The sequence below is a fragment of the Cebus imitator genome, unplaced genomic scaffold (assembly GCF_001604975.1).
Source record: "Cebus imitator isolate Cc_AM_T3 unplaced genomic scaffold, Cebus_imitator-1.0 Scaffold144, whole genome shotgun sequence".
NCBI classification, from domain to species: domain Eukaryota; kingdom Metazoa; phylum Chordata; class Mammalia; order Primates; family Cebidae; genus Cebus; species Cebus imitator.
The window spans coordinates 3,602,368-3,617,078 of NW_016107459.1; positions in this window are offsets into that span (position 1 = coordinate 3,602,368).

Below are 14,711 nucleotides of genomic sequence, written 5' to 3' on the forward strand. Positions count from 1 at the left end.
TATATAGGATAAACACAAAAATATCTAGAACTAGATATATCAAAGTCAAATTGCTGAAAAACAAAGAGAAATTATTCAAAAACAATAAGAGAGAAACAATTCAACATGCAGAGTAACAGCCATGCAATTAATAAATTGCTTATAATATGAAATAATGAAGGCCAGAAGGCAGTGGTATTTACATATTTCCTGCAGTCTATTTTATAGATTCCTGAGCCAGAAATTTCATTGCTTCTATTAAAGTAGTTACATCTCTTAATGCCTTTTTTCATATTTTTGGTAATCAATTAAGGATCTCTTTTTCTCTCTTTCTACCTATCTCTACTTATCAGAAAAAATTACATTATTGAACATGCTGATATACTTTTTATCTTCAAGGGTTTAACTTTGTGTTTCAATAATTTTTATTCACTTCAGTGAATTATAGTATTCCTTTTTATTGTTAGAGGAGATCTGGGTAGAGTTAAATATTGGTGTACTCTCTTGAGACCAAATAATGATTGTTGCATTTGCCAATAACTTCAGAGGGAAAGTGAATTTTTTAAAATGCTGAGTTCTAAAGCACAAAGCACATATAAATTGATTTGGGGTGGCAAATATTTGAAGTTTTGTTATTTTGAGGTTATCTTGTTCTATGTGGAGGAAATTTCATAAGACAGAGTCCATCCTACCAAAACAGCACAGCAAAACAGGTGGCTTGATCCTTCACACTGTACCTAATACCAAAGTATCCCTTTGAGCTATTTTATCTCTTGATAACTGGCCTTAATATTAGTTTTAATATGATTAGCATATAAATAACGTTTGAGACTGCAATTTTTTGTAATTAAATGTAATTTTTTTGGCAACTCAATCCTCTGAAAAGGCCTGGAAAAATGTTAACTTGTGTAACTAATGTAAAACTAGTGACTAATTTTCCTATTAGTCACTAGTTTTTGGTGAATGGGTGTCAAGAGTCAAGGTTTCAGCAGGACTACTAGCTAGTTGCCATTTCTATGATCCTCTGATACCCTTTAACCCATCGCAGCCTATAGCTTTCAGGTACTTCCTCTTATACTCTTCTACCCACATCTCAAACCACAAAGCCCCTGTTTAAGGCAGACTAAGGTATGAATCATAACACCAACTACATTCAATACATCTCTATTTTATTTGGTACCCAGAACTCACTTCTGCACTCTCAAAGCAATAATAAAATATTTTCAGGCTACCATGACTTGACAAGTTGAAGCTAGAGATGAGGAAGCCTGGATTTAGTTTTGTGATTTTTATCTTTTGATAACAATACATTTGAACAGTAAGTACATTTTGAAAGCCTAAGAATCAAACAAGCTAACATTATGGTGATGATTTTGAAATATGGATGTTAGCTTACATGGCAATTTAATTGCTAGTTAGAAGGAAATCCTGTGCTGTAGCAATAGGGTTAGTCAGTATTTCTCAAAATTCAATAGTGCGCTATTGATTCATGGCTCCTATGATATGAGGGCTTGCTGAAATAGCAAAGGTTTCCAGATAAAGTAATTCTGAACAATAAAATTGTTTAAAGGAAAAAGCTGTTAAGATAACAAATACATTTAACTCAAACCAAACCAGACTGTTAGGAACTTGGAAATCTGTAAACTTAATTAATAGTGGCTGTGTGGTTTAGATTTGAAAAGTAGGAAAGCCATGCTTTTAAAATGATTTCTTTACTACCGTTTCCAGAAACAGTTCAACTACTTGTTGCAATAAATCCACTGGAAATATTTTTCTGAATAAGAAAATATAATCTCATACATAATAAGACCTGGAGTCTTGATGATAATAAAGGATATATGAAATTAATATAGACCACAATTATTCAGGCCCAAATCTTTTGCATGCCTTTTCTTCTCCCTGTGGCTTTGTCTGTCCAACACTGACATTTCTTGCAAGTCTCAGGAAGGTAATAAGTTATCAAGTAGGTAAAAATTGCCCTAAATGCTTCAAGCTCCTTAAATATATGCCAGTTTTCCTCCATACCTCATACTTACTCAGTATTTATTGCTTTCTTTTCTGATGTTCAAAATCTTTCAAATCTTTCTCTTCTTAATTTTTTGTGCCAAGTTAATAATGAAGTTACACTGCAGTGTTTTTCTTCCTGATAGTACTTGCATTTTTACCATTAAATACATTTTAAATAGTAAGTGTGACGCTCACCAGAGGTCCTGAATTTGAAATAATTTTTCCAGGTTAATGTTTTTCAAGTCAGTGATGTGAGAAAAACAAAATTTCTAGGACAGTTGTATGAAGATGTATGTGGGTGAGGAGGAGAAGGAATTGGCCAGATGTAAATATGACGTCTTGGACAATTATGACACATTTTCTCCATATCCCACTTTATGACTGAAAAACACTCACCTGTCTATCAAGTCAACTTAAATCAGCACCATCACCCTTCTTTCTGTGGCCAGCCACCTCTGCTTTCACCTGCTCGGAGATACTGTCCCACGTCATGAGGAACCTTTATCAAATAAAGCCCAGTAACTAGCATAGGACACGAAGTTTTATCAAATAACAGGTATTAAAAAATAAGGAACATGCTTCCTTATCTGATAAAATTTATTCCTTTAGGACAATTCTGGTTAGGCTGAGAATTGATTTCTTTTCTTTGAGAGATAGTCTGTAGCAGTGCTTCTCAAGCTTCAGTGTACATTAGGATCATCTTGAGAGCTTTTAAAAACATCAATGTCTGGCCTTAATTCAAAGATCTTCATTTAATTGATTTCTGAAGAAGCCTGGACATTGGTTGTTTTTAAAGTTTCCAGAGTTATTCTAATATGCAGCTGAAGTGTAGAATGTTGAGGTCCCCGCAAAAGCCATAATGCAAACTGTATGTTATTTCGTTATAGTTTAAAAAGTGGTGTATATTTATTTTGGTGTATTCTTAAAGTTTTTTCATTTTTAATCTTTTATTTTCGAAATGTAATATATGAAGATAGTTGACATATTACAAAAAGCGTAAAGGGTTAATTGACTAAATGAGGTCCTATAGGTAGTTCATGCCAGATAGTGAAATCCAACTGTGCTATGTTATGCCGTGCTATAAATGGCTAACCCAGGACTCTTTCTAAAAAAATATATTTTCCTAAAGAGACCTCTCTTGAATTCTGATCCTATAAGGAGTCACCTGAAAGAATATATTGATCAAATAACCTGGGAAAATTCTTTAGAACATACCCTAATTTAGAACATTTTTAATAAAGTTGATTTTTTTAAAGACAGGGTTCTGCTTTGTCATCCAGGCCAGAATACAGTGGGCAATCATAGCTTACTATAACCTCAAACTCCCGCCCTCAAGCAACCTCCAACCTCAGCCTTCCAAAGTATTAGAATTATAGGCGTGAGTCACTGCACTAGGTCTGAATTGATTATTTAAAACTGCTCTTTGAAGTCCTGTAGTGAAGGAAATCACTTGGAGTGATTAATCCTGTATTTTCCTAACTCATTTGACTATAAAATATAAAATATATTTTATAATAACACATAGTAATATTTAGCAAATCTTAATCTAAACACATGTTGAAAATCACTGTTCTATATCATACTGTTCTACTTCATTTATTCAATAAACTACATTAAAGAATCTTTATAAAATGTTATGAATTAATATTTCCCAAAATTCAGAATGCTAGAGAAACTCTAATTCTTTTACCACCTATAATAAGATAGTGTATGTTCCAAAAAAAATAAATAAATACTCTAATAATGTTTTTTTTTAACTTGGGGAAAGGGTTGAAATCTATTATTTTGTGTTTAAAAAATGACTTAAAGCGTGATCATAATAAAGAAATATAAATTGGACTTTTTTCTTTTTTCTTAATACTTTAAGATCTGGCATACATGTGCAGATCATGCAGGTTTGTTACACAGGTATACTCGTGCCATGGTGGTTGTTTGCTGCATCCACATCCCCGTCATCTACATTAGGTATTTATCCTAATACCTTTTATATCAGATATGTTCACAAATATTTGTGTTTCTATCTATATATTACTGATAGCAGTGAGGGTCAGTCTGGAGCAGCTGCTGTGTAGGCACCAGCTGCCACAGGGGAGGCACACAGCAGGGCCGTGTGCTCCATGTTTATTCCACTGAGTGGGCAGGAACAGGAGCTAGAAACAGGTAGGAGCTCTGCTTCCTTCTGAGTTCGCAGGGAGGGAGTCCTGCCTTCCTGTGGCCAGCTGCAGCTGCCCAGCCATACATGCCTGCATTCCCAGGAATGCCTGGGGATACCTCCTCACCCCTAGGGGCTGGGACGTGCTGCTCTGGCTACCTGGCCTCTTTCTGCTCCCTGCACCTGCTTTGATTTTACAAAGCTGAGGCTGAGCTTGGGCACTGTCATGATCTGGCTGGATGTGTACGCACTCAGGGTAGCACTGACATGCCAGTCCCCTGCCACTTAGGCCCCCTCCACACTTTGGGCCCTGAGGAGCATAGGAGGGAAGCCAACAGGGTGCTGAGGGCAGTTGGCAGGGGCTTCAAGGCACCTCTCACCATAAACAACCTGGGTGCCAAGAACAACATGAATGATGGCAGCAGGAGGCAGACAGGCTCCTGGATGGAAAGGGATGTGTCCCCAGTGAAGCCTCACCTTCAAGCATGGGGGCTGGGATGTTAGTTCTGGTTGGAGTCTACAGCCCAAAGTGAGAACTTACAGTGCTTTTATACAGGCTTACCCATGGCTACCAATGGACCAATCAGCACACACTTCCTCTCTTCTGAAGCCCATAAAAACCCCTGGAATCAGCCATACCCACAGAGACATCAGGACTACCAGCTGTGGAAAGGAGCTACCCATTTTGAGTCTCCTCCACTCATAGGGATGACCTGCCTGCAGAAAGGCGCTACCCATTCTGGATCTCCTCTCAACTGAGACCTCAGTACTCATTTGGATGACCTGTCTGTGGAAAGGAGCTACCCACTCTGGGTCTCCTGAGAGCTGGTCTGTCACTCAATGAAGTCCTTCTCTGCCTTGCTAAGATTCCAGGTGTTGGTGTACTTCATTCTTCCTGGATGAGGGACAAGAACTTTAGACCTGCTGAATGGTGGAACTGAAAGAGCAGTAATACAGGCAGGGCCGAAACACCCAAACACACTGTGTTGTGTGTGACATGAAGGAGAGGAGAGCTGCAGCCATTTGGGGAACCAAGACCTGAGGGTCCCTGAGCCTTGGCTGTAACATCCTCTTTGGGTCTCTGCAGTTCCTGGCATCTGCATGCTTCCTGTCTCCACGGGTGTTCACCTCATGCAGACACAGGTGCCCACAGTAGAAGCTATGCGCAGTAAGTATATCCAGTTCAGCACAGCCTCACACAAAGCCAATACATATGCAAGCACCTGGACCTGCTCTCCCTGCCATAGCAGTCAGCATGCCTGACTGTGAGCAGTGGCCGGACCCTGTGCTTGCTCGCCCACACACCCCTCACTGCTTGGCAGTTGGCTTGCCCTTGGGAGGTGTGGGATCTCGGCTGGTAGCACAAGCTGAGTGCAGCCTGCCAGGCTGAGTGGATGGAATGAGCCCACTGGGCACGAGCAAACTCAGGCAGAAGGTGCCACCAGCCACAGAGGTTTCTGGCTGGTGAAGTGACACCCAAAGATCCCATGACATTACTATGTAAGCACTAATTTATTTTACCAATTTCTGTTAAGTACTGTTAAAGTTTAAGTACATTTTGGGCATTTCAGTGTTTTCTACTACACTCAATCTTAATATATTACTGTACAGTTTTAATTGAGCATTCGATTCAAAAGAATCATATAACTAGAAAGCTGAATGTAGTGCTTTTTCTTTTTGCAATGAAGGCATTCTGAATAGTGATGCTCATATTGTCCTTTGCCTAATAGAAGACCCTACTGATTCATATTTGCTAAAGCATACATTTACTTGGAGACCGTTATCATAGTGTGTGTTCTACAGATGGTTACTTGAATGCACACACACACACATACACACACACACATTCACAGTTTATTGACTATATAATGATTTAACTGCATATTCTGTAGCTTTAAAGTCTGTCTTTTAAATTTGAGTTTTTGGTTTTGTTCTCATTTGTTAAGATACTGGCTTATGTCATCACTCATGGCCAAATCTATGTATGTATTGATTTTCTATTTTAAGGGTAATTTCCATTTTAAAGTTATCACCAAATAATGTTTCTTTATTATCCTATGTGCTTCTGGATGTTTCTATCTGTCATTAATTTAATTCAATGATTTTTTTTCATGATAGAGTAATAATAATTGAGAAATTATAGTAAATCATAAGGGAATGCCTTCCAAAGGAACACGGAAATCCTCCTATGGATTTTCTAATATTGGCTATATAGAATTTTCATAGGTTCATTTTCAAAACACTTACCAATTGGCTGCTTTGCTTTATTCATACTATGATACCTATTTATAACAGACGGGAAATCTCATGTTTTAAATATGAGTTTCTTTTAGCAGATTTGTATTCATATAAACAACCAGCAATATTAGAAAATGACAGAAATTTTCCGAAGAAATAAAGCAGGAAGTAAAGGCATAAATAGTATTTCTAAGCTATTGGTAATTCTGGTTGTGTTATTCACTATTTTTAGGAACCTAAAGTAAACTTACTGAAATGAAACAATAAGATACAATGTCCTGTTTCTTTCCCTTGGACATTTTCAACAACAGGAGGTATCCAATGATTGTCAGGTGTCTTTTGTTGCTTCTGAATACCAAAGAAATAAAGAATTGCAATTTAAGCTAAGTTTCATTTCTAGAGACCTAGTCTAAAAATTCTGAAACCACACACTTTCTTTTGCTATACCTCTAAACTTAACACCTTCATCATTTGCCTCTACTTTTCTTATCAGGTCAAGCAGATGCAATAGTACTGACTTTAGAACCTCTTCATTAGCAGGCTCAACCAAGTATTTTTCATTGATTTTTAAAAACTTGGTCCTACACTTTGATATCTTTAAAAGTTACCCAAACTCTTCAAAGCACAAAGCATTATCTCCATTATTGAGGCAAATTAACCCTCTCTATAATGGTTTATTTTGGTTTTATTTGCTTCAAATTTTACCTTGAAAATGTTCATTAGATATCTCATCAGTTAAAGAAAAACATTCCAATGACAAAATGTGGTCTTCTATTCACTTAAGATTTCAGGATATAAACCTACATGGCAGTACAAACAATAAGCCTTTTTGTTGAAAGTGAAGTTAGCCTAGTGTTCTAGAACTGAAGCTTCCATTATCTATGTATCACTGAAAATGGTGATTTTAATTTTCTAAGAGGAAGTTCCTTCCTTTGTAAAATGATGTAGTTGAATTTGATGATCACTGAGGATTTTATCTAAAAGGTATAACAACTCAACATTCAACATAAAATATGCATTGAAAATACATTAAAAATTAATTTCAACTTAGAATTTAGAACTAAAGAATTCCAGATGCTACTTATCAGAAAGCTACAAATAATGTAGGATTGCAGTTCTAAAATATCTTAAGCCAGACATAAAGCAGTTTTGACCTAGAATAATTATGTTTACTTAATGGTCATGTGTCTGAAGAGTTAAGCTAATGTACAGCAATACTTCCTGGACACATACAACCTACAACAATTGAACCAAGAAGAAATAGAAAATCTAACAGAACAATAACAAAAAACCGCCTTAAACTTCATATGGAACCGAAAAAGAGCCCACATAGCCAAGACAATCTTAAGCAAAAAAAAAAAAAACAAAGTTGGAGGCATCATGCTACCTGACTTCAAACTATATTACAAGGCTACAGTAATCAAAACAGCATGGCACTAGTACCAAAACAGAGATATAGACCAATGGAACAGAACTGAGGCCTCAGAGGCAACACCACACATCTACAATCACCTGATCTTTGACAAACATGACAAAAACAAGCAATGGGGAAAGGACTCCCCATTTAGTAAATGGTGTTGGGAAAACTGGGTAGCCATGTGCAGAAAGCAGAAACTGGACCGCTTCCTGACACCTTACACTAAAATTAACCCCAGATGGATTAAAGACTTAAACATAAGACCTAACACCATAAAAACCCTAGAAAAAAGCCTAGGCAAAACCATTCAGGACATAGGCATAGGCAAGGACTTCATAACTAAAATACCAAAAGCATTGGCAACAAAAGCCAAAATAGACAAATGGGACCTAATTAACCTCCAGAGTTCCTGTACAGCAAAAGAAACAATTGTTAGAGTGAATCAGCAACCAACAGAATGGGAAAAAATTTTTGCATTCTACCCATCTGACAAAGGGCTGATATCCAGAATCTACAAAGAACTTAAACAGATTTACAAGAATAAAACAAGCAAACCCATCCAAAAGTGGGCAAAGGATAAGAACAGACACTTTTTAAAAGAAGACATATATTTGGCCAACAAACATATGAAGAAATGCTCATCATCGTTGGTCGTTAGAGAAATAAAAATCAAAACCACACTGATATACCATCTCACCCCAGTTAGAATTGCAATCATTAAAAAATCTGGAGACAACTGATGCTGTAAAGGCTGTGGAAAAATAGGAACACAGTTACACTGCTGGTGGGAGTATAAATTAGTTCAACCATTGTGGAAGACAGTGTGGTGATTGCTCAAAGACCTAGAAATAGAAATTCCATTTGACACAGTAATCCCATTACTGAGTATATATCCAAAGGATTATAAATCATTCTATCATAAAGACGCCTGCACACGTATGTTCATTGAGGCACTGTTTACAATAGCAAAGACCTAGAACTGACCCAAATGCCCAACAATGATAGACTGGACAAGGAAAATGCGGCACATATACAACATGGAATACTATGCAGCCATAAAAAGCTGTGAGTTCATGTCCTTTGTAGGGATATAGATGAATCTGAAAACCATCATTCTCAGCAAACTGACACAAGAACAGAAAATCAAACACTGCATGTTCTCACTTATTGGTGGGCATTGAACAATGATAACACATGGACACAGGGAGGGGAGCATCACACACTGGGGGTCTTTTGTGTGGGGAACAGGGGAGGGACAGTGGGGTGCAGGGAGGTTGGGGAGAGATAACATGGGGAGAAATGCCAGGTATAGGAGATGGGGGAATGGTGGCAGCAAACCACATTGCCATGTATGTGCCTATGCAATAATACTGCATGTTCTGCACATGTATCCCAGAACCTAAAGTGCAATAAATTTTTTAAAAAATAAAAAAAACAAGTAATGAGATTGAATTAGTAACTAAACATCTTCCACCTTAAAGTCAGAGACTGGATGACTTCATTGCTAAATCCTATTAAGTCTCTAAAGCAGAATTAATACTAATTCTTCTCAAATTATTCCAAAAATTTAAGAGGAGACAATTCTTTCTAACTTCCAATGGGGCCTGTATAACCCTGGTACCTAACTCATATAGAGACACAACAGGAAAAGAAAACTACAGGTCAATTTATCTGATAAACCTACAAACAAAAATTTTCAACAAAATACTAGCCATAGAATCTAACAATACATATAAACGGTAATACGCTATGATCAAGTGGGATTCATCCCAGTAATGCAAGGATGGTTCAATATATGCATATAAATAAATGTTATACATCACATCAAGAGGATGAAGAAACAAACCCATATGATCATCTCAATAGATGCAGAAAAAGCTTTTGCTAAAATTTAATATCCTGTCATGATGAAAACGGATAATAAATGAGGCATAGAAAAAAAAATGTACCTCAGTAATAATGGCCTGATATGACAGACCCACAGCTAATATCTTCCTGAATGGGGCAAACTTGAAAACGTTTCTTCTGAGAACTGGAGCAAAACAATCATGCTCACTCTCGCCACTCTTATTCAACATAGTACTAGAACACCTCACCAGACTTGCAATAAGGCAAAATTAAATGAAGGGCATACAAATAGGAAAGGGAGAAGCCAAATCATCCCTATTTGCAGATTACAGGATCTCATATAAAGAAAAACCTAAAGACTCTGACAAAAAAAAAACTCTTAGAACTGATATACAAGTTCAGTAAAGCTGTAGTGTACAAAATTAACATGTAAACATTAGTTGTGCTGCTATAAAAGAACAATCAACTAGCAGAAAAAGAAATCAAGATGATAATCCCATTATAATAGCTAAAAACAAAGAATTAAAAACCTAGAAATGAATTTAACCAAGGGGGGAAAAATACCTCTATAAGGAAAACTTCAAAATCCAGATGAAAGAAATTGACGAAGCTACAATCTAATGAAAAGACATTCTATGCTATCAATCACAATAATTAATATTGTAAAACTAACAATACTACAATACTACTCAAAGCAAACTACAGATATGATGCAATTTGTATCAAAATACCAATGAAAGTCTTCACAGAAATAGAAAATTCTAAAGTTAGTAGAAAACCACAATAGAACCTGAATATCCATAGCAATCTTGAGCAGAAAAAAAAAAAAAAAAANAAAAAAAAAAGCCAGAGTTCTCAAACTGCCAGACCTCAAAATGTACTACAGACTATAGTAACCAAAACAGTATGCTACTGGCATAAAGGCAGACACATTGACCAATGGAACAGAATAAATAACCCAGAAATTAATCCTCACATCTGTAGCCAACTGATTTTTGACAATAGCACTAAGAGCTGTCTTTGAGGAAAGAGCAGTCTCATTAATAAATGATGCTGGGAAAACGGGATACTAATATGCGGAAGAATGAAACTAGACACTTACATATCACCTTATGCAAAACCAACTCACAAGGGTTCAAAGAACTAAATGTAAAACCCCCAAAATTAAAACTACTGAAGAAATCATGGGGGAAATGCTTCAGTACATTAGTCTGGGAACGGATTTTCTGAATAAAACCTCAAAAGCACAGGCAACAAAAGCAAAAGTAACGAAACTAGATTATATTTAATTAGAAATCTCTGCACAGCAAAGGAAAGGAAACAAGCAACAGAGTGATAATAAATCCTACAGAATGGGAGAGAACATTTGAAAACTAGTCACCCAAAAGGGGATCAATATCCAGAATGTACAAGGAATATAAACATCTGGACAGCAAAATAATAATAATAATTCAATTTATAAATGAATAAATTATCTGAGCAGACATATCTCAAATGAAGACATACAAATAGGCCACAAATAAATGAAAAAATGTTCACGTTGGAAACAGTGGCTCACGCCTGTAATCCTAGCATGTTGGGTGGCTAAGGCAGATGGATTGCTTGAGCTCAAGAGTTCAAGACCAGCCTGGGCAATATGGTGAAACCCTGTCTCTACAAAAAATACAAAAATTATCCTGGAGTGGTGGCATGCTCCTTCAGTCCCAGCTACCTTGTGCGTTGAAGCAGGAGGATCACTTGAGCTGGGGAGGTTGAGACTACAGTGAGCTGAGATTGTGCCACTGTACTCCAGCTTAGGTGACAGAGTAAGACTGTCTCAAAACCAAAAAAAACCTTCAAAATCTCTAATCATCAGGGAAATCCAAACCACAATGAAGTATCATCTCATTCTAGTAAGGTGGCTATTATGAAAAAGACAAAAACAAATGCTGGCAATGATGCAGTGAAAAGGAAACACTCATACACTGTTGATGGGAATGGAAACTAGTACAGCCACTATGGAGTTTCCTCAAAACACTACAAATAGAATGACAATGTAGTCCAGCAAAGTCATCACTGGGAATTTATCCAAAGGAAAGGAAATCATTCTATCAAAGAGAAATCTGCACCCCATGTTTATTGAAGCACTATTCACAACAACCAAGATACGGTATCAGCCTAGGTGTCCAACGACAGATGAATGGATTTTAAAAATGTGATATATATACACAATTGAAAGAGAAATAGAATGACATCCTGTGATTCTGGGCAACATAGATAGAACTGGAGGACATTATGCTAAGTGAAATAAGCCAGAAACAGAAAGTTAAACACCACATGGTCTCACTTGCATGTGGAAACTAAAAAAAGCTGATCTTGTGAAAGTAAAAAGTAAAAGAAAGAATACTTACTAGAGGCTGTGAAAGCAAAAGGGAAAGAGATACAGGAGAGATTTGTTAATGGGTACAAAATTACAGCTAAATAGAAGGAATAATTTCTTATATTTTATACCATTGCCGAATGACTATAGTTAACAATAACGTATTAAATAGTTTCAAATAGCTTGAAGGAGGCTAGTGAACAATCCCAACATAAAGAAATGATAAATATTTGAGATGATGGATATGCTAACTACCACGATCTGATCACTATACATTTTATGTATTGAAACTTCACTATGTACCCCAATAATATTTACAATTATTTATCAATTAAAAAAAACAAGCAAACATATTTGAGTAAATAAACCTTATTATCTTTCAGAATGCAATATACTCAACATTTTTCTTCTTTTTCCTTTTTTTTCTGTTTTTGTCTTCTTCCCCCTTTCCATTCCTTCCCTCCACTCACTTCTCTGCTGTTCACGTTAGAAGTATTTTACTAACAAAAAACCATGTTAGAAGACAAAAAGTCTTCACTTATTATTTACTTTTTTTTTTTTTTTTTTGGAAAGGCTTTGGACAACATAAGAATTCCACAATGATAGCAGAAAATAAGGTAATTCTATCTATTCTCATTTTTGCATTCACTATTACGGTGTGAATACAGAATCTTACCTGTCTACCAGATAGTTACTTTTCACATTTAACCTTAGTGGATTTGAATGGATGTTGGAAACTATAATGTATCAAATGAAATTAAAAAATACTTTTAAAATACAGTAGAAGCCTTCCTCTTCCTGGCTCTCACATAAGTAAGGAGGTGATTCCACTTAAAAAGAACAAGTTAATCAATCATATTGATATTGGGAATGTTTGCATATCAGTCTGTAGGACATTAGCTGGTCTATGAGTAGCTTAATCTAATAAAAGTGCAGGTAAAGTGTGAAGAATAAAAAATGAAAAATTTGGATTTTTATGTAGTTCTGACGCAATGTAGCTAAAGTATCAGGAAAGTCATTTAGTTTCTCTGGCCTGGTTTTCTACTTTGTAAAACGATGTTCTTCAGTGTAGTTATTATTAAGTAAATTAAAATATAAAATATCCCATTAAAAATCTTAATCCAATATGTTGCCTTTTCGACACTCCTCCTTATGCAAAGAAAAATAAAAGCAGGGAAGATTAGGGGAAAAAAGATGAAAAATGTATTGAATACTTTCTTTGTGTCTAGGCATCTTTATTTATTGTTCCATTTAATTCTCATAGCTACCTTATGTGGTAAATATCACCTAAATTATGAGGTTGAGGATTTTGTGGCTTTACCAGGCATTTTGGCTAGTATATAACAGATTGATGCAGGTATATGCATTGCAAGACTCTCATTCAAATTTTATTTGAGCAATGTGATATGAAATTTGAACACATTCTACCTTTCTACTTCCCAACCAATCATCTCTTCCCTTCCACTACAAGTAAGCAGAAATTCACACTGTTAATGGCAGAAACTATGCGTTAGGCATATAGCAGCATCTTTTTATGTCTCCAAGGACTTCACAAACTTGTGTCACCTTGTTCTTGTTCTTTGAGAAGTTGTAGTCCTTTTCCTATATTTATAGCTGTGGCTTACGCTTTTTAATTCTGCCATTAAAAAAAATTTCCTTAGTGTTACACATTGTTTTTTAGTTATTTTTTTTTCTCACTAGAAAGAAGAGAAAAATTATCCAAGTTCTTTGGTAAGGTAAAAGAATACATTGAGATCTAAATATTTATTTGCTTCCATTGGCAATGAAAGTGTTCTTAACAGCATTTAACTGTGGTTTGATTGGTGCTCATTACCACTTACTTAATATTTTCTCCCAAATCCTAGGATATTTGGTATCCTCTCCTGGAGGTACATGAAAGCAAATGGCATTCACTTTAATCCATTCAACTATATTTCACTGAACACAGAACTTACTGTCTTGTACTGTATCTTAGGAGACTAATTTAGATGTTGAAAAAATAAAATATATCCATATCTATAGTATTTTAGTTTGCCATTTGTTGTTACATAAGCACAAGGCATACAATCTCAGGAAAGTAAAGACCAAAAAAGAAAACTAATCTAAACCGGCAATATAGTAGTTACTTCTCTTCCTAAAGAGAGTAAATACAAATGACCAAAATAACAAATCATTGACCAAATTTTATAATGTGCTATGTATCTTATAGTCAAATGGTGGTTTGCAAATAAATGTTTTTAGAGCTAAATTTTTTTCTGTTTGTTTTGATATAATAGTGATGCACAATGAAAATGAAATGTGATACATACTTTGAATTATGTGTGTGTGTGTGTGTGTGTGTGTGTGTGTGTGTGTATGCATCAGGGAAATGCACACATACACACACACATATATTTCAAAGCAGTTGGCAGCTGCTGTTCCAAAACAGAGGTTGCCATTCGTTAATTTTATAAATATTAGAACTTTAATAGGAAGTCAGTGTAGTGTTATTGCAACATCTAAAAGAGTTTATGAAATATTATAAATCAGAGACCCTCATTTGCCTTTATTCTCTCTAATCTCTCACTGATCAAAACAAATAACCTGAAACTAACAATGTGGCATAACTATAAGAGAGAAAAATTCTAAAAATCATAAATTCTAAAAATTGTTCTGCACACATTTGAATTTTCATAGAAAAATTTCATACTTTTCTTATAAAATGTTGAGTT